Source organism: Stegostoma tigrinum, chromosome 11 (genome assembly GCF_030684315.1).
Source record: "Stegostoma tigrinum isolate sSteTig4 chromosome 11, sSteTig4.hap1, whole genome shotgun sequence".
Lineage (NCBI taxonomy): Eukaryota > Metazoa > Chordata > Chondrichthyes > Orectolobiformes > Stegostomatidae > Stegostoma > Stegostoma tigrinum.
The window spans coordinates 24843452-24864815 of NC_081364.1; the positions used below are offsets into that span (position 1 = coordinate 24843452).

At 41.5% G+C, this 21364-nt stretch overlaps 1 protein-coding gene across 8 annotated transcripts in view; it reads left to right on the plus strand.

Annotated features, from left to right (window-relative positions):
• Window positions 1-575: 575 nt before the first annotated feature.
• The window catches only part of pparg (peroxisome proliferator-activated receptor gamma), a 113346-nt gene continuing 92557 nt past the window's right edge, over window positions 576-21364 (plus strand). For 3 of the 8 annotated variants that reach the window (XM_059649836.1, XM_048547866.2, XM_048547869.2), the window contains exon 1: window positions 576-866. The gene's annotated coding sequence lies outside the window, so the exon portion shown is untranslated. Of the gene's footprint in view, window positions 867-987; window positions 1097-21364 lie in introns of those variants that run through there. The other 5 variants (XM_059649837.1, XM_048547867.2, XM_048547870.2 and 2 more) reach the window with 3 other exon arrangements.

Sequence of the window (21364 nt, forward strand, 5' to 3'; positions counted from 1 at the left end):
AAACTCCGCAGGCCGTACTTATATAGAAAAGAACAGTACTGTGTGTTCCAGGCTTTTGACACTTCAATTTAGGCTGCGATGCCACTAAGTCTTTTTATCCTCCTGCACTACAAATGTTCTGACGCAGAGAAGTAGTCGTCAATTTTTTTAACAGATGCGGATTGTCCCGTGTAAGTTTCTTGAGTGTTCAACCATTCTGACCATTTTACAACTGGAAAAAGTGCTGAGTGCAGAGCTATCGTTCAAAAGTGCAAACAAAAACCCTGTAAAGACTTGCTTTCGCGTGTCACAAGCTAGTTGCGATTTGCGTGGGAAGTTGGGAGCTCCCCCTCAGCTTGAGGAAACTTCAATAATAAAGGGTGGTAAGGATCGTGACCGCCGAGAATAAAAGTTGCGGGTGGACCACACCGCGCTTATGCTTGCGTGTGCGCGCGCAGTAAAGCGGAGCCTCCCAGCAACTCGGGGAAGGTCGGTCCGAGCGGGGAGGGTAGGCGGCGCGCGGACCGTCCCAGGCCGTCAGCTTCGATCCCGTGGGAGGCCAGGGGGCGCGCCTGCTCCGCGCTGACGGGCACGCGCGCTCTCGCGCAGTGACGCGCTCCAGCCCACCTCTTCCCGCCCCTCGCTGTGACAATCGCCCGTGCTGCCAGTGGGGGAGCGCGTGGCTGCGAACCCTGTGACAGTGGCGACCCGCTGCCGACGAGCACCTGAGACCACAGCGGAGCGGCTCGCAAACCTGCCCGGCAAGATCGGGGGCGAGAAGCTGCATCTACCTCCAGCAACCAGGTAAACGTGACGCCTGCTCCTGCCGGGCAAGTGCCGCGGGGGGAAGCGACCGACATTCGTGCTGAATGCTTTGAAGAGTCAAGGTTAGTGTCGTTTAGAAAAGTGCTGATGTAACTGCCTGTAAATCAATACATTGGGACGTAGCGAAGGGCAAGTACGAGGGTGTTTAAATATCGAGTAACCAAGCGAGTGGAAAGAGTTTGGACAGAGCAATTTGCTCACAGTACTCTGCACTGAAGAATTCAGCTCCAGTTGTACTTAAGTCATCACCCCTGAAAACACATTGCAGAACTTTCACAGTCCTATTGAGCAGGTTGGGATGTTTCATTCACTTTTTTAAAGATGACCATATATACCTTGTATGACTCCAACTCTATATTATTTCTTGTCAGCAACTAAGTGAACTCCTTTCAGAAGCGCTAAATTGAATAAATATTTCAGAAGAGGTGCCCAGTTTGTTGCACTAAGTCATGTGGCTGTGGTATGTCGCTTTATCGGAGTTACTGTCGCTGATACTTCATCTTTTGCAGATGCTAATCATAGATGGGGAATTAAATTATCTAGGTTTATGTTATGTTTGGCTACTTTTGTCTATTGTTCAAAAATCTCCATTGAAGAATACAACGATGTTGCGCAAGTAAAAAGCATTAATCAATGGTCTAAGCATTTTTCGCGATAAGAATTTAAACTGCTTTGTGAAACATTATTGACGTTAACATTCATAAAAAACCTTGAAGTATTTAGCCACGTATGTTTAAGCATTTTGAAATAAATTTAATTACATTAAAATACAATGAAATCATGACGGGTCAAATTCAGATAATTTGAAACTCTGAATCAGGTTATCCGCCATTCTGTGGGCAGAACAGGAAATCTAATAGAAGGATGCCTGTGATGAACCTAAGTTCTGGACTGATAACTCTGGATTAGCAGAACGTATACACACGTTATTGTGTAACTGTTCAAATCAATCAGACTGGTGTCAGGACATGCTAGAGCCAAAATCATAGCAAACTTGTAATATTAGCTCCAAAATGGTCTCACCCACATCCGAAATGAATATACACCAAGGAACATTTTTAATATCAATGAAAAGGAACTGATTTACTATCTTTTGCTAGATTGCTGTTTACTGCTTAAAGATGAAATATTTAATGACAGAAAGTAAAGCAAAGAACCTGCTGTTGCAGGATGGCATTGAAAAGCTGACTCTGATTGTAATGTCCAAGAAGCCATACTATTTTGCAAACATAACGACACTACACACACTCGGAGGTACGCGAATGATCGCCAGCGTTTCTGAAGCAAGGATCAGGAAAATGGACGAAATGTATCAACGTAAGAAAAGGAAGGTTATCATCCTGGTGGCCCTGAAGAATCTGGTGAGTGGCCACCCATTTCCACAGCTGAAGCCATAAAGGCCACCGAGGTCTTCCAGGATTCCACGCTGCAGCACAAAATCTGGAAAATATGCTTAACTGCATTGACAATGTAGCAGAAGACTGCATGCTAAGCAGATTACAAATTACTGACTTTTCCAGAGCTACCTTCCAATGCTTTTCAATTATTTTTACTGCACAAGGTCAGGCCATGGTAACGTGTTGACGACTTGAAAAATAAAGACATTTTTCATATTTACTGTGTTACTACTATATTTTCTTCATTTGTTGCAGGCAAAGCAAGTTACATATGGTGTCCTCAGCTCTCTTGAAGCTCCATTTCACATGGATTTGTGGGCAGGCCCCGACTATTTGACTAATTACACTTTTTCAGTTTATCGGAGAAATTATATTCAAATTATTAATCAACCTACATGTACATTGTACATTTTATACCGAAGGATCATAGACCTGAAGCATCAGGCTGAATATTGAGGAGGTTGGGATGCTTTGTACAATTTTTAAATTCAAAAGATATGTTTTCATTTGTTTTTTTCATATTAACTCAGTGAAACTAATTTGTAAAATCCAAGCTAGTATAACCTTTGCAGAGAACAGGCTGGACAAACATGACACAGCAATAAAGGGCATAGAACACAGGAGCAAGGAGATTATGTTGAACTTGTGTGAGACCCTAGTTAACCCAAGCTAGAGTATTGCGCACAGTCCTGGGCACCACACTTTCAAAAGGCTGTAAAGGTATTAGAAAGAGTGCAGAAAAGATTGGTAAGAAGTATTCAATGAATTCAAGTTATAATGTAATAAGGTGAACAATTTAGAATTTTTTTTGAGAGATGAATGGTTTGGGAACGAAATGACAGTGATATAAAGTAATTGAAAATGGAAGCCAAAAGGATAGGAGAAAATATTATTAAGGCCTAGAATGTATTGTGAGGAGTGGAGTGGAGGTGGATTCAATTAAAGCATCCAGAAGGGAATTAAATTGTTGTCCAAAAAGACCAAATGTACAGGATTACAGTGCACAGACAGAAGGATTGCATAAAGCGAAATGTTCATCTGAATGGCCGATATTGACAAAATGGCCTCCTTCTGCACTTTAACAGTTCTATAATTATGTGATGTCATGTAGCGGTGACTATCACTTTCAAACCTCCCCTACCTCATCAGCACATCGTATACCATCCTCTCACCCCCAATTGCCAAAACCTCCATATTTAATATACAAAAGATGAAAGTCTGTATATGAAATAACTGCACAGAGGCCAGTATCCTGTTACCGATGACCTTTTATTTATGCGTGGACAGCCAGTTCAGAGTTAATCCCCAAAGTGAGGAGATTCTGAATCTCCCATTTATATCTGTTGTCCAGGGATCTCTGGCCCAGGTTAACAACCCCAACTGAGGATCTCGTAGCTAATAAGATTCACCTGATTCCTGTAGCTCATCTCTTGTGTCTGGACCACCTCAGGAGAGTTTCCTCCTCTTCCTCAGGCAGTAATGGTATCAAGGTGCAACAGTCTCAGAAAGCAAGGTTTCCTTGACACCAGGCAGATGGGGAGAGGTCACAGATTCAGACAGGCTGTGGTGTGTTTTGATGCTGCCCCATTTATGAGGTGGCACCTTTTCAGGTGACGCACATGTTTGTTCAGGACTGCCTCACCTTCCCTTGAAATTTGCATGTCACAGGACTTGAACTTGCTTCAATCTCACCTCACCCATGCAGGGCCATTTCCATGGTTCTGGCACCAAACTTTTGTCCCCAGAAGTAAACTGTCTCTCTTGCTTAGCAGAGCCTTGTGTCCAGCATTGGCATTTCTCCTGCTGTTTCATCCTGATCCCCAGGCCTGGGAATAGCAGGTTTAACTTGAAGTCTTCTGCCTATCAACAACGCTGCTGGAGCTATCCCTGTAGTTGCATGAGGACTAGTCCTATAATGGAACAGAAACGCAGACAGTTTGGTTTCGAGTGAATGATGGATGCTGTGGAGCTGCCCGAATCGTGCCAAGTGCCATTTGATTTCAGGAAATACTCAAATTCTCTGCTGGTAAATGATGTCTCATTGTCTGTGACCGATACTTCTGGGATTCACTGTATCACAAACGATGTTTGCAACTTTTCACTCATCATCCTCAAGTTTATCGAATGAACCCTCCACATGCCCAACCACGTTGGGCCTCCACAATGACCAGGAACATCAAGCCTATGAAAGGACTAGCGTCGGCAACATGTAACCGAGCCCAGTGTTTACCCAGCCCTTTCCACAAATGTGGTGACACCAGTGGCAGCAATTATTGTCCTTGTTTGCATTCTGGGCATTGCCCCCACCAATATGGCTCTGTCAGCATCCAACCCTGGCCACCAGACATAACTAACTTATTGCTTACGTATTCATCTTGAAAACCCCTGGATGACCCTGGTGGAGCTTAGCCAGTATCTGGCAGCAACCTTTACTTGGGGGAAAATCACACTTGCTCCCCATAGTAATATGCCATATTCTACAGTGATCTGGTCTCACCCAGTCCAGAAAAGTTTCAATCCTGGTTACGATAGCCTTTCTGTTTCCGCCATTACCATCAGCTGTTCTAGTTTTGATAGGACAGGAATGAATGAGTCAAACATCACAAATAAAGGCATGATGCCAGAAATGTTTATACTAACTCAAATATGACTGTTGCAAATGAATGTTCTTCAGGTACGTACTTTTTTCTCCCATTGCCACTGAAACAACTTTATAGAGACTAGTATGCTATCACCAAGTCACCCTTTATTTACATGTGGCCAGCCAGTTTGGAGTTCATCCCTGAAGCAAGGAAAATGTGAATCTCCTCTTTATATCTGTTACAGAGGGCTCCCTGATTGGTCCCAGTTAACAACCCCAATCATAGTCAATATGATCTACCTCGTTCAAATCACTATACTGTAGTCAGTAGGTTTTATTTTGTCAGTATTTCTACAGGTATGCTTTTCTTACAATATTGCAACTCTGTCCTTCCTCCCATTTTTAAAATATGAGCTTTGCATATTAAATATTGGGTAATGGTGAAGCTGTACTCTGTTATTTTCTATTGCTGGATGCTCTACAAATATTGACCTCCTCTCAACCTTTTGTCAACGTTTTAAAAGAGAACATCAGCTTCCAAAAGAAGGACAGTATTCCTGTTGCAGAAAATACTTATCAGTTTACAATCCAACTAACAATATGTTGTAAGTCTGCAAGTTTTCAAATCTCTAAGCTCATGGCATAAGCTCATGGCATATACTGTATCAGGCTCAGATAGGCTGAAATCTGAAGACTGAGATTTATTGCCTTTTTTAAGGGAAAGGAAAGGAAATTGATTTCAAAACTGTTAAGTGATTGTAATACTTTTAGGTTTCAGAAATACTAAATTCAGTGTTTTGATGTACATCATATAGCATTTTGCATAACATGGTACAAATACTGCAAATTAATTTTTAAACGTGATAGATTTCAGTTCAAATTTGCAAATATTTCGAGTAATATGTTCACCATAATGTGAATATTGATATACTTATCCAGTAAGTTTACTTCTTTTTATTATTCTTTTATAATGTATTGTAGAATTTTGATATCCTACTGAGAAAGTAAAGGTTTAATTCTCTGTCGTCTCTGTAAACTGGTACTAGAAGTATAGCTTACCAAAAAAACTGTATTTTAAATTTTAAATCTGTTGTGATTTAAACTTTTACACATTCCAAAACAATGAAATTTGAGGGTGGCCTCTGCTTAACTTGAACCATTTATAGCGCTTCAATCAAAACTGTTTCTCAACTGAACATTGTGAAATCCACATTCTTAGTCTACAGTTATTGTATGATAGACATCTACTTGCAAGGCACAAAATTTTGCCACTTCCTTACATTAAAGGGCCCACTCCATGTTAGGTTATAGTACCATAAGATTCAGCAACACAACCCATCTCTGAATACTGGAAAATCCCATCAGTTTCACTGATGTTCTTCAGGGAAGGAAGTTTGCTATCCTCACCTGGCCTGGCCTACCTGTGACTCCAGCTTCGCAGCAACATAGTTGACTCTCACATGCCCTCCGAAATAGCCTAGCAATCCAGTTGTACTTGTATCAATGGCTACAAAGCCTCAACAAAGCAATGAAACTGGACAGACCACCTAGCAACAACAAACTCAGCAAACCAAGCCCTTCAATCTTGCTGAGTCCTCCTCACTAACATCTGGGGACTAGTGCCATAATATGAAGACCTGTCTCCCAGACTAGTCAAGCAACAGTCATACACATGCCATAGTCATTCGCATGCAATCATACCTTACAGGCAAGTCCCAGATATCACTCTCATCATCCAGGAGCGACACAGCAGAGATAGTGCTCAGTGGTATGTATTTAGAAGGGAATTGCCCTGGGACTTCTCAACATTGACTCATGGCATCAGGTTAAACATGGACAAGGAAACCTCCTACGGATAATTATATACTGTCCTCCCTCAACTGATGAACCCATTTTCTTCCATATTGAACAACACTTGGAAGAAGCACTGAGGGTTGCAAGGGCACAAGTTGAACTCTGGACTCCAACACATTCTGCAACCTCATGACCTTGCATATTCCCCACTCATCCATTAAGCAAAGGAATTGCCCTGGTTCAGTAGAGTGTGCAGGAGGGTATGCCAGGAACTGCACCAGACTTATCTAAAAATAATGCGTCAGCTAGGTGAAACTATCAAACTGGACAACTTGCATGCCAAACAGCAAAAGTAACAAGTGGTAGACAGTGCTAAGCAGTCCACAACCAGTAGATCAGATCTAAGCTCGACAGCCCTGCTACAAGCAGTTGTGAATGGCCGTGGGCAATTAAACAACTCACTGGAGGATGATGGTCCACAAATATACCTATCCCAAATGATAGAGCCCAGCACATCAGTACAAAAGCTTTGACGATCACAATGATCTTCCGCCAGTAGTGGTAAATGGGTGATCCAGTGAAAAGAATGTGATGGAAGGAAGGGGATTGTGGAGACAGTGCAAGCAGGAAGAGAAGAGGAATATAGATGGAGAGAGTGGAAAATGAGAGTAGGTGTGGTGGGCAAGAACAAATCTGGGTTTGGGATTTCTGTGAATGTTACTACTCTGTACGGAGCAGTAGAAGAGTGCATTATACTGAGTCAGAAAAAGAAATCTAGTGAGGAGTTGAGGTCCAGTTCCAATAATTATGCTTCACAGGGAGGAAAGTTCCCTGAGGTTTTGTACTCTTTTTCCTGAGAATTGTGCTCATAAGGTGGAGAATAAATAAAAGCAGAAAATTCTAGAGAAATTCAGCATGTCTCAGAGCACCCAGGAGAAACAGTTAACATTTTGCATCTAATATGACTTGTTTAGAACTGTAAGAAGATGAAAATTGATGGGTTCTATGCTGTTAAAAAAATATGGCATGTATCAAGTGGAAGAGAAGGGAAAGTCATGGTGGGTAGGAAGGGGGATATCAAGCAGGAAGATGGAATCCATGGACTGAAGTTATTAAACATTTGGTTGAGTCCAGAAAGCTGTAAATTACATAAACAGAAAATGAAGAGCTGTTCCTTCAGCTTTTTAGTGTTTCACTGGAAGTGCAAGCATGAGAGCTTGATGATGAATTGAAATAGTAAGGAACTGGAAGGTTTGGGAATTGCTTGAATGTTGAGCGATGGGGAGGCCAAATGCATAACCATTGTGGAGGAGACCACGTTGTTAGCAGTGAATATAGTAGGATGGATTGACAAATGTGCAAGTTAATGCGCCGTGGCAAGGTCATGTGTCACATGTCCTGCAATTGCATGAGAAAGTGACGTGGGAATGGAAGGCTGAGGTGTCGGGCTAATAGAGGAATGGGCCAGGATGTTGTGAAGGTTCCTGTCCCTTCAGAATGCTGAGGAGAGAGACAAGGAAGTCTTGTTTGTAGACAGAAGAAATGGCAGAGCTTCTTTTTGAAAAAGGAAGCTCCTGGGTGGAAAAAGTGAGCCCTATTGTTGGGGGAGAGATGAGGGCAGAAGTGTAGGAAATGGGTTGGACACTGTACTGTGCACCACATTGGAAGTGGTGGGGGCAGTGCAGGAAGAGAAGTCCTTGATTGAGGGGGGGAAAAAAGGGAGACATGTCAGAATACCATTGTGAGACACAGCATTTATTTGGAACGATACAACAAAGGTAAAATTGGGAGAATGGAATGGCTTCCTTACAGGAAGCAGGGTGTGACAACGTGCTGTCAACTTAGCTGTGTATATCAGTGAAGTTGTACTGAATAACAATCGACATTATATTCTCTGAGAGAGTACACGAGAGGGAAGTTTGGTTCAAACAGTACTTCCATTCTGGATGTGAGATGAATAGTCTTTCAATGCCTTAATTTGTCTAGTATACTCTGTTCAGATGGTAGGGGTTGGGGATGGTGGTTAATTATAGATTTAGAAGTGCAATTTGAAGTCAAAATTCCTGCTAGCCAGAGGGGAGTGAGCTGTCTGATCCATTTTAAATATCTCTCTGTTCTGTGGGGAGTTGGGGTGAAGTGAAGTTTAGGAGGCAATCCAAGCACTTTGGCTCAGTAGTGGGAATGAAAGGATGATGTGAGTTTGGTGTTATCTCCAGGACTGATGCTTGCTGATGTTTTGCAGGAAAGGAATCTCCTGTTCCAACTGAGAGTTAGGTTCCCCAAGCTATGACAGTTCTAGATAGATACCCAAGTCTTTAAGCTCCTTGCTGATGTGAGATTAACTGGCTGCCCTTCTTTATTCCCAGTCTTCTCAGTTGATTACAAGTTTAAGTTAAAAAGTTCCCTCACTTGTGGGAGGCCTTTCTCCCAAACTAAATCAATTCATGTTTTAGAATAAGCCAATAGTAACCAAGCGTTCTTGGATTACTGTTATTAGTTATTCAACTCAGAAAGAATTAACATTGCAACAAATGTACACCTATACTGGGAATGAAAAGTGAGATCAAAAATGATAAAATGTTAAAAGATGTAGGATCAGTATCTCTGAATTGTTTGCGATGAGTAGCTAGTAGAATATTGATTAGTTGATCGGTCAATTCAGCCAATTCGATTCACCCCATGTGACATCAAGAAACATTTGGAGGCACTGGATAGTGCAAAGGCAATGGGCTAATTCTAGCAGTAGAACAGAAGACTTGTGCTCCAGAACTTGCTACTCCCTAGCCAAGCTCTTCCAGCACAGTTACAACACTGGCATCTACCCGACAAAGTGGAAAATTACCCAACTATGTCCCATACACACAAAGCAGGACAAATCCCACCTGGCCAATTACTACCCCATCAGACTAGTCTCAAATATCAATAACGTAATGGAAGGTATCAACAACAGTGCTATCAAGCAGCACTTGAGCACTGACACCCAGTTTGGGATCCACCAGGGTCACTCGGCTTCTGACATCATTACAGCCTTGGTTCAAATATGGTCAAAAGAGCTGAATTCTAGAGGTGAGGTGAAAGTGAGGCTAGGAATACTGTGGCAAGTAACTCCCCTCCTGAGTCCTCAAAGCTTATTCATCATCTATAACGAATAAGTCAGGAGTGTGATGGAATACTCAGCATTTGCCTGGATAGGTGCAGCTCCAAAAACACACCAGAAGCTTGACACCATCTAGGTCAAAGCAGTCCACTTGATTGGCACCACATCCACAAACATCCACTCACCTCACCACCGGTGCTCATAGCAGCAATGTGTACTATGTACAAGATGTGCTGTAGAAATTCACCAAAGATCCATAGACAGCACTGTCCAAACTTACAGCCACTTCCATCTCGAAGGACAATGGCAGCAGATACATGGGAACACCACCATCTGCAAATTCCCCTCCAAGCCATTTATCATCCTGACTTGGAAAAACATTGCCGCTCCTTTACTGTCTATAAGGGATATGCACTGACAATAGACGCTGTCTATTTTGGGTCAAAAATCCTGAAATTCCCTCCCTAACAGCATTATGGGTCAACTTAAGAATGGAGACTACAGCAAATCAAGAAAGTTGCTCACCACCACCTTCTCAACAGCAACTGGAAATGGGCAGTAAATGCTGGCCAGTGAGTGATGATTCTGGGATTGTTGGCTTTCGCAGATTAGTTTGTTTCCTTTGGTGGTTAGCTGGCAGCACTCAGTGACAGAATACTTATTGTCTTGTTTCCTTCTGCCTGGCTTCCTGGTTGCTTGGCTTCTAGTGCACAGAACAAGAATAAGCTGTTATCTGCAATGCAGGCGTGACAAGTGTGTGGTCCTTCAATTTTGATATTCATAATGCACAGCTTGAATCCAAGCCAGTACACCACCTCCCACTACGCACTCACATCAATAGTCAGCCCCATTTTTCGGTTACCTTTTCTTCTGACATTCTGCAGGCGTGATTTTCCATTGGTCCCACACAGGATTTTACCACATAATATTAAATTTACATCTGCCGCCTTTTATTATGGCCTATATCAGTCATTTTATTAAAAAACGCAAGTGCAAATTAAAAATTGAAAATGTCCGTAGCAGTGCCCACAGTTCTGTTCCATCATAATGACAGTTAATATCTGCAAACTCTTAACTAAAATGGCCTAGAAAGGCACGTCATTCAAAGCCCACATGCTATGAGTGAATAAAAGCGTTGGTAATGTAACGGTGCAAAAATTTGTGCAAAAATGTGCTCTATGCTACCAAAGTCAGTGCTCACTCAAAGAAGGTGTTTGTTCAGTATTTTCTGTTTGTGGAGTTGTGATTTTCTTAGAGTTAGCAACTGTGATTAAATGTATTCCTGGAGGTTTCATCACATTGGCTTGCTCTGACACTTCATCACTTAGTGAGCCAGGACATTCACCCTTACGAGGCACTGCTCTCCTACATCAATTGGAAAGGAAAAAACTTCATTACCCCGTTGGATGATGTTTAATTGTAAGCCAAAGAGCCTTACCCTCTTACTCTCCTCACCCCCGCCCCACTTTGAATATTTCTTTTTCCCAGATATAAAAGAATTTAAAGAACATGGCAACTTAAAAAATAAATGCCCCTCTGATTTTCTTTTTACCCAGAAACAGCAGTTTCCTGGCAATCAATCTTCAGTTCTTGGAGCTTCCAGGTTCATCCTGGATGGTTTGCAGCATTGGATTTGCTCCCTTTTGACAGGCCAATAGTGGTATTGTCGCTTTGCAGTTTGACTTCAGGCTCTGATGTGAGCAGATTTAGGCAATGAGGACTTGACTTTCTTCTGAGTTCCCTTTCTGAATTAATGCCGTGCGATTTGGGGTGTTGAATTGGCATGATTTCTCCCAACTGGGGAATCATTTAAGTAATTAATTTACACTGTTTTGACCGAGTTTCCTTACCATTGCCACATCATGGCAACCAGTTTCTCTAGCTCCAGGTTGTTCTGTGGCCAGGCACTACCCATTTAGTTTTGGTTTTATTGTGAACCATAGTTGTTTCTCTAATGGACATTAATTCTGTTTTTGCAATGTTTCTTTTCTGACACCACCTTTTACAGACTTCACTGAGAAAGGTGCACTTACTCCGACAACAATCTTCAGGTTAACAAGTGTAAAATTTGTTGTGCTTGAGTTTTGTCTGCCTGAGTTTGCAAGTTCAGTTGGAGATTTGCAAGTTCAAAAGGAGTGCCTGATGATCATTGATGCTTAATATGCATGACAATTGCTCTGCATTTACTGGAGTGGACATGCATCATTAGTTACATGTTTTTTATTCCCCTAGACTGCCCATTCAATTTTTTGTGTATGTACATGTTATTGGATGTGTGTGTGTGTGACAGGCAGACATAAAACTTAGGGCTTGATGAAAGACACAACAAAAGTCTATCTACATTTAATATTTAAGGATAACTTAGATTTATCCTGAATAGATTTTGTACTTTGTTTTCACTTCTCATGATTTTAGTAGAGTGATGAATTTCAGTTGGTAGTTTTCAATTATATTTACTACTTTTACACATTTTGGTAGGGGTGTTTGTCTCTTGTTTGTTAATTAGAAATATTTTCTAATCCATCTGTTCAGAGTTGTTGTTATACACTTCTCGAGCAGGTCGGATTTGAACTCGTGCCTCCTGGCTCAGAGGTAGATATCTACCACTGCCATAAGAAATCTTGTTTGTTAATTATATTTGAGCCAATCATGTTCAAGTGTAATTAAATATTTACATATGCTTAATGGATTCCAAATAGGGTCCACTCAAACATAAGTCACACTGACTTTATTTTAACAGCAATAATTTATATTAATGGAATGGAACACACTAGTCTCTTGTTTCATTCGAACCAAGCAATCACATGTCAAAAACAGAGTTCCTCCAACAACTTTTCAGAAGAACATGTTGAACAGTTCCAGGTAGGACAACCAATGGCCTGGATTTTCTGCTGGCCAGAGTGTCATCATGCCACCGTAGTTAGGAGCGGTGCAAGGGAACTGTACTGAGTTCCTTTGTAGCACACCTGAAGGAATTGCCTGGCAAATGGAACTTTCTGCTGGGCAACTCCATAAGACCATAAGACATAGGAGTGGAAGTAAGGCCATTCGGCCCATCAAGTCCACTCCGCCATTTAAATCATGGCTGATGGGCATTTCAACACCACTTCCCTGCACTCTCCCCGTAGCCCTTGATTCCTTGTGAGATCAAGAATTTGTCGATCTCTGCCTTGAAGGCATCCAACGTCCCGGCCTCTACTGCACTCTGCAGCAATGAATTCCACAAGCCCGCACTTTCTGGCTGAAGAAATGTCGGCTCATTTCAGTTTTAAATTTATCCCCTCTAATTTTAAGGCTGTGCCCGCAGGTCCTAGTCTCTCTGCCTAACAGAAACAACTTCCTAGCATCCACCCCTTCTAAACCATACATTATCCTGTAAGTTTCTATCAGATCTCTCCTCAACTTTCTAAACTCTAATGAGTACAATCCCAGGATCCTTAGCCGTTCATCATACATTAAACCTACTATTCCAGGGATCATCCGTGTGAATCTCCACTGGACACGCTCCAGGGCTAGTATGTCCTTCCTGAGGTGTAGGGCCCAAAATTGGACACAGTATTCTAAATGGGGCCTAACTAGAGCTTTATAAAGTCTCAGAAGCACATTGCTGCTTTTATATTCCAACCCTTTTGAGATAAACGACAACATTACATTCACTTTCTTAATTATGGACTCTACCTGCAAGTTAACCTTTAGAGAATCCTGGACCAACACTCCCAGATCCCTTTGCACTTCTGATTTGCGAATTTTCTCACCGTTTAGAAAATAGTCCATGCCTGTATTCTTTCTTCCAAAGTGCAAAACCTCACATTTACTCACATTTAATTTCATCAGCCATTTCCCGGACCACTCTCCTAAACTGTCTAAATCCTTCTGCAGCTTCCCCACCTCCTCGGTACTGCCTGCCTGTCCACCGATCTTCGTATCATCGGCAAACTTCGCCAGAATGCCCCAGTCCCTTCATCCAGATCATTAATATATAAAATGAACAGCTGTGGCCCCAACACTGAACCCTGCGGGACACCACTTGTCACCGGTTGCCATTCTGAAAAAGAGCCTTTTATCCTAACTCTCTGCCTTCTGCCAGACATCCAATCCTCAATCCAAGCGAGTAGCTCACCTTGAACACCATGGGCCCTCACCTTGCTCAGCAGCCTCCCGTGAGGCACTGTATCAAAGGCTTTTTGGAAGTCTAGATAGATAACATCCACTGGGTTTCCCTGGTCTAACCTACTTGTTACCTCTTCAAAGAATTGTAACAGGTTTGTCAGGCATGACCTCCCCTTACTAAAACCATGCTGACTTGTTTTAATATGACCCTGCACTTCCAGGAATTTAGAAATCTCATCCTTGTCAATGGATTCTAGAATTTTACCAACTACTGAGGTTGGGCTAATCGGCCTATAATTTTCCATATTTTGCCTTGATCCTTTCTTAAACGAGGGAGTTACAACATCAATTTTCCAATCATCTGGGACTTCCCTTGACTCCAGTGACTTTTGAAAGATCACGACCAAAGCCTTCGCTATTTCCTCAGCCACCTCCCTCAGAACTCTAGGATGTAGCCCATCAGGGCCAGGAGATTTATCAATTTTTAGACCCTTTAGCTTTTCTAGCACTTTCTCTTTTGTAATGCCTACTATACTCAACTCTGCCTCCGGCTCTCCCTAATTATTGGCATACTACTCATGTCTTCCACTGTGAAAACTGACACAAAGTACTTATTAAGTTCTTCAGCTATTTCCTTATCTCCCATCACTAGCATTCCAGCATCAATTTGGAGCGGCCCAATATCTACTTTTGCCTCTCGTTTGTTTCTTATGTATTGAAAGAAGCTTTTACTATCATTTCTAGTATTACTAGCTAGCCTACCTTCATATCTGATCTTCTCCTTCCTTATTTCTGTCTTTGTTATCCTCTGTCTGTTTTTGTAGCCTTCCCAATCTTCTGATTTCCCAGTGCTCTTGGCCACTTAATAGGCTGTCTCTTTTTCTTTGATATATTTCCTGACTTCCTTTGTCGGCCATGGCTGTCTAATCCCACCCCGGATAATCTTTCTTTTCTTTGGGATGAACCTCTGTACTGTGTCCTCAATTACACGCAGAAACTCCTGCCATTGTTGGTCTACTGTCTTCCCCGCTAGGCTCTGCTTCCAGTCGATTTTCATCAATTCTTCTCTCATGCCCCTGTAATTACGTTTATTTAACTGTAACAGCATTACATCCAATTTTGCCTCCTCTTTCAAACTGCAGACTGAACTCTACCATATTATGATCGCTGCCTCCTAAGTGTTCCCTTACTTTAAGGTCTTTTATAAAGTCTGGCTCATTACATAGCACTAAGTCCAGAATAGCCTGCTCCCTTGTGGGCTCCACCACAAGCTGCTCCAAAAAGCCACCCTACAAACACTCCATGAATGCTTTCTTTGGATCCACCAGCAGCATTATTCACCCAATCCACCTGCATATTGAAGTCCCCCATGATCACCGTGACCCTGCCTTTCTGACATGCCCTATTTATTTCTCGGTGCATCTTGCGCTCCTGGTCCTGATCTCTGTTAGGAGGTCTGTACATAACTCCCATTATGGTTTTTTTGCCTTTGTGGTTCCTCATCTCCACCCACACAGACTCCACATCATCTGACTCTGCGTCATTCAGCACCATAGATTTAATTTCATTCTTAACTAACAAGGCAACCCCAACCCCTCTGCCCACTTCCCTGTCTTTTCGATATGTTGTGAATCCTTGGATGTTTAACTGCCTGAGCTCCCTGCAACCATGTCTCTGTGATGCCTACCACATCATAGTCATTCAAGAGGATTTGTGCTGTTAATTCATCTACTTTGTTGTGATTACTACGAGCATTTAGATAAAGTGTCTTAATGCTAGCTTTCCTATCATTATTAGAGAGGTTGGAAATCCCAAGATGTCTTAAGTTATCCTTCCTTTTTGCTGTATTCCCAGTCTGCCTCGAGCTTAAATCCACCTGTACACATGCTATCCTGTTGCTTATCTTTCCATTTAACTCCATACTCCGTCTCTTTCACTTTCCCTTCCTCGCCCCCGACTCGCTAGTTTAAAGTCCTACTGACCACCCTATTTATCCTTTTCGCTTGAACACTGGTTCCAGATCGGTTCAGGTGGAGACCATCCCAACAGTACAGATTCCCCCCCCCCCCGGTTTCAAAACTGATGCCAATGCCCCATGAAATGGAATCCTTCTTTCCCACACTAACTCCACTTCTGAAAAATAACTATTGACCTTATCCCATACTTACCTCACTTCCTTCCCCCCCAACTTTCCACCACCCCCCCAACCAATTAGATACCACCAGACCATCTCTCTAGTCATCATCTCCTACTTTTCAAAACCACTTACAATAACTTAAGTGCTGTGCTTTGTGTCACTTTTCCTCAACATTCTTGGAACAAGCATCCTGCTTGGATTCACTCTGACAAATTGAATGAGATAAACTTAACAGAGTCTGTTTTTCCTGTTGTGTTAAATCTCTTGATTTTCACAATCGCAAAGGTGAATATTGCTTGTAAATTATCACTCCCCTTATATAGTTTTGGCCTCCAGATATTAATATTATTTCTTATTAGCAATTATCAGCGAATTAAATAAGAATCCTTTACAAAATAAACTCCTTGTCAGCCCCCCCATTCACATTCGCTTTATTACGAAAATGTTGCAGAGATTTGTTCCCTTTAAGTCTCTCAGGCACACATTTTTTTTAACTGACAAAAAGATAAAATGACAGAGTTGCTAAAGCTGACACAGTCACCTCTGTAACCACAGTTATTTAATCAGCTGAAAAAGGAACCAAAAAAACTGATAAATGTTGGTGAGTGAAGTACAAATGTAAGGGTGTAGGCCAAAAACGTCAGCCTTCCTGCTCCTCTGATGCTGCTTGGTCTGCTGTGTTCATCCAGCTCTACACCTTGTTATCTCTATTAATTCTGTGATGAGATTCCTCCTGCCTTAACAATTTGAGTCTTAAAATCAGAAAGACGTGAAGAAGATATCCCCTTATTCCAATCTATGATTATATGATAAAACAAATTTTATATTGGAATTTGAAGGTGAATATTAAAAATTCAAATAATATTTTAAAATGAATGTTTTAAAATGCTCTCCTTTAAGCTAGTTCTGTGCTGACTCTTGTAAATATTAATTAATACATTTTAAATACAATGTTGAGAAATTGGCAGCAGTGGTATCTTGCTTTCTTTGTAGTCAAGAAAAAAATGACTTCACCTGACGAAGGAGCAGCGCTGTGAAAGCTTGTGATTTCAAATAAACCTTTCGGGCTATAACCTGGTGTCGTGTGACTTCTGACCTTGTCCACCCCGGTCCAACTCTGGCACCTCACATCAAGTCGAAGTATAGTTATTAAGTAGATTTTCATGGCTGCCCTTTTTTTTACAACTAACAATTGTTCTTTATTTGCCTTTCGATATTTGTCTCTTCAGAGTTCTTTAGAAAGTAAATGTTTGCCTGTGAAGAATCTACCTGCTTTTGCAATTAGAGTCAAGTAAAACTCTCCATATTGATGCATGTTGCAAAAGCATTGTAAAATAGCATAGCAAATTCCAAAGTATTCGGACTCAATATTTATGGAAAATACAAGAGCAATCCAGTAGATCACCATGCATAGTGCCCTGAGGTGCTAATTGTTAAACTGGCAACATCAACATGTATAGCATTAGGCACTAATGCCAAAAGATCTTGTCCTTTTGATACCAGGGTGGTAAGGGTAGGCTATTTAGAATTTCCAGCAATAAGTGAATGCTGAAAATAAGAAGGAGCATTTTTAGAACATAGAACGTTACAGCACAGTACAGGCCCTTCGGCCCTCTGTTGTGCCGACCTGTCATACCGATCTCAAGCCCATCTAACCTACACTATTCCATGTACGTCCATATGCTTGTCCAATGACGACTTAAATGTACCTAAAGTTGGCGAATCTACTACCGTTGCAGGCAAAGCGTTCCATTCCCTTACTACTCTCTGAGTAAAGAAACTACCTCTGACATCTGTCCTATAACTTTCACCCCTCAATTTAAAGCTATGCCCCCTCGTGCTCGCCGTCACCATCCTAGGAAAAAGGCTCTCCCTATCCACTCTATCTAACCCTCTGATTATTTTGTGTTTCAATTAAGTCACCTCTCAACCTTCTTCTCTCGAATGAAAACAGCCTCAAGTCCCTCAGCCTTTCCTCGTAAGACCTTCCCTCCATACCAGACAACATCCTAGTAAATCTCCTCTGCACCCTTTCCAAAGCTTCCACATCCTTCTTGTAATGTGGTGACCAGAACTGTACACAATACTCCAAGTGCGGCCACACCAAAGTTTTGTCCAGCTTCACCATAACTTCTTGGTTCCGGAACTCGATCCCTCTATTAATAAAAGCTAAAACACTGTATGCCTTCTTAACAGCCCTGTCAACCTGGGTGGCAACTTTCGAGGATCTGTGTACATGGACACCGAGATCTCTCTGCTCATCTACACTGCTAAGAATCTTACCCTTAGCCCAGTACTTTGCCTTCCGGTTACTCCTACCAAAGTGCATCACCTCACACTTGTCTGCATTACACTCCATTTGCCACCTCTCAGCCCAGCTCTGCAGCTTATCTATGTCTCTCTGCAACCTACAGCATCCTTCGTCACTATCCACAACTCCACCGACCTTAGTGTTGTCTGCAAATTTACTAACCCATCCTTCTACGCCCTCATCCAGGTCATTTATAAAAATGACAAACAGCAGTGGACCCAACACCGACCCTTGCGGTACACCACTAGTAACTGGTCTCCAGGATGAACATTTCCCATCAACTATGAATGATATAGAAGTAAAGCATTTATTTTCACATTCGAGCAGTCTGAACATGCAAAGTGCTTTCAAGATGCATTCATTCTTTCAAAAGTTGTAGCTTAAATTAATCCTGCTGAAAGGATCTATTTACATTGATTCATACAGATTGCTAAATATACAGATAAATGGATTTTGGTTGTGCCACTCTGGAAAATTTGAAATTGGCTCAACCTTTTTTAGGAAAGAAGGATGTATGCAAAATATCATTTGTCTACCTGTAAAAAACAGTATCTTAAAACAAATTACTAAGTGTGGAGCTGGAAGAACGCAGCAGGCCAGGCAGCATCAGAGGAACAGAAATCTGAAGAAGGGTCCCAGCCCAAAACGTCAGCTTTCCTGTTCCTGTGATGCTGCCTGGCCTGCTGTGTCCTCCAGTTTGAAACTGTGTTATCTGTGTCTGCAGCCTCTGCAGTTCTTACGATCTCATTATTTTAATATACTTTTTAAGGTTTTTTAAATTTTCTATTTCAAAACAGTTTTCTTCTGTGAATAACCTGTTAAGGAACAATCTTAGAACTAGCAGTCATTTACTCCAAGTGTATTCAAATAGGAATACCTAGCAAAAGTAAATTTCTTGGACTTGACTATATATAAGTAGGGAATCAGATTTCAAGGTCCCTTACTTCATCCACTCCTGATGCTGTGAGGAAACGAAAAAGTTTTTTAAAGGAAGTTATCATTAATGCAGAAGCAACTTTGACCCCAAAATAGGATCTTGGAAAGTTACTTAGACATCTAGTCTCAGAATATTAGTAATGTTACAGACCAGAATATTTTTGCTGAGTAATAGTTTATGGCATCAGTTTGTCTTGAGTTGTTGTAGCCTGTAGGAATACAACTGTTTTTTTAACTTCTCTTCTGTTTTATCAAACCAGTCCCTTGTCCATTCTTCAAGATTTGACTGTTCTAACATGTTCCTGGCTGGCATCCCAAGTACGCTGTCCCAAAACGTGCAGTCATTTAAAACCCTGCCCGTGTCCTTACTTGCACAAAGTTTCATTCACTCATCATCTACATGCTCACTGAACTACATTGGCTCCCAGTCAAACAATGCTTCAATTTAAACATTCTTTCTTTTCCATGCTTTCAAGTTCCTCCATGGCCAATATCTGTAATATCCTCCAGTCCCCTGAGAACTCTGAGTATCTAACTCTTGCTTCTTCAGCATCCCCAATTTTAACTATTCCACTGTGCACTCAATTTCCTAGGTTGTTGGTTTGGAATTCTTTCCATTCTTTAGGCTGCTCTGTTAAAAACTGTTTTTAACTAGTTTTATGTTGTCTGTGCTAATATTGTCTTGTGTTGCTTATTGTCACATCTTCTTTTACAATACTTTCACAAAACCAGTTTGAAATATTTTATTACATTAAATGAAATATTTAAGTACACATTGTTGATCTGTCTTATGTTCATAAATATGGATATTTTGTCTTATGGGCTGAACCTACAGACGAAATAGGAACAGGAGTAGGCCATCTGGCCCTTCAAGCCCACTCCGCCATTCAATAAGATCATGGCTGATCTTTGCATGGCCTCAGAATCAGCTCAGCATCATTTTAGCTGGATTTTATGGATAATTACCCTCCATGAAACCTCTCCAGTTTTCTCATGGCATCTTCCATGAACTCAACTCATCACGCCCTATGGTATCCACTTTTAAAGCCCAGTCTGCGTTGTAATTGGTAGCTTGCTTTGCTGATGAGAATCTGGAAGTCCTGCTAGATGAGGGGTGCTGCGGCTGCTGTTCATGAAGTGTGACCTGAGCTATTTGTGACTAATGGAGGTACAGAGAAGCAAATAACAAGCTAGAGTTGCCAGGTAACTGCTTTGCCTTCCAAGTCAGAAATTTTACTGTCTAGTTTCCGTCCGATAGGTGCGAGATTGGGAAAGCTGCATATCAATGAGATAAATTTGTGCAATAATGAGGTGCCAATACATGCTAATGCTTGTAACTAGGCCTTGCCACACACTGGTGAGGGTCTTGTCTCGCCATTCAACTTTTGTTTGGAAAATGGGACTTCTTTTGCTCTCAGAATTAAGAAGCTCCTTGCTGGACATCTGTCTCAATTTCCCCAGTTTTCTCACCAATGCCATGTCACTCTGTGCCTGGGTAGATTCTGGACTAAGTTTTTAAACAGTTAAGTGCTTCATCTATTGCTTTTTTTGATCTTGAAATGTGTAAGGATGTCAGTGAGATTTGAATTTTGTTCAATTCCTGAGTATGGACCTGAAGCAATTTTTAATTGTCTATGTGTATGACCTTATAGCCTCGGTCTATACTGGATACAAAATTCAGGCAATGCCTGACATATGGAGTTGGCCCTGAAATGAGCCTTGTTCTCACAGTTCCTCAGTTCTGAGGAAGGGTCACTGGACTCAAAACATTTACTGTTTTTTCCTTCACAGATGTTGCCAGACCTACTGAGCTTTCCCAGCAAATTTGTTCTTGTTCTCCCTATTATTATTGTTACGAAGGATGGACTCTCCACTGAGAATCTTGAAAATTTCTCCTGGTTGACCTGTGACAGTGTCAAATGGCAGAGAGAAATCTTTCTATTTTGAATGATGATGTCCACTTTCAATGGTTGTGCAAATCAGTTTGAGTTTTCTTGTCTCTGTTTCATTCTACATTTACTTCCCTAGAGTAATGCTGTCACTGTCTGAAAACAAAACTTTGACATTGCCATCCTCAGATCATTGCTCATTCTGGAAGGCATTGTCTGACTGGCTATATTTACTTCTTGAAAACACTAATTGTACAGTTGAGATTCTCCTAATTAAATTGGTTTTTTTTACATCAATTGGCACGTAT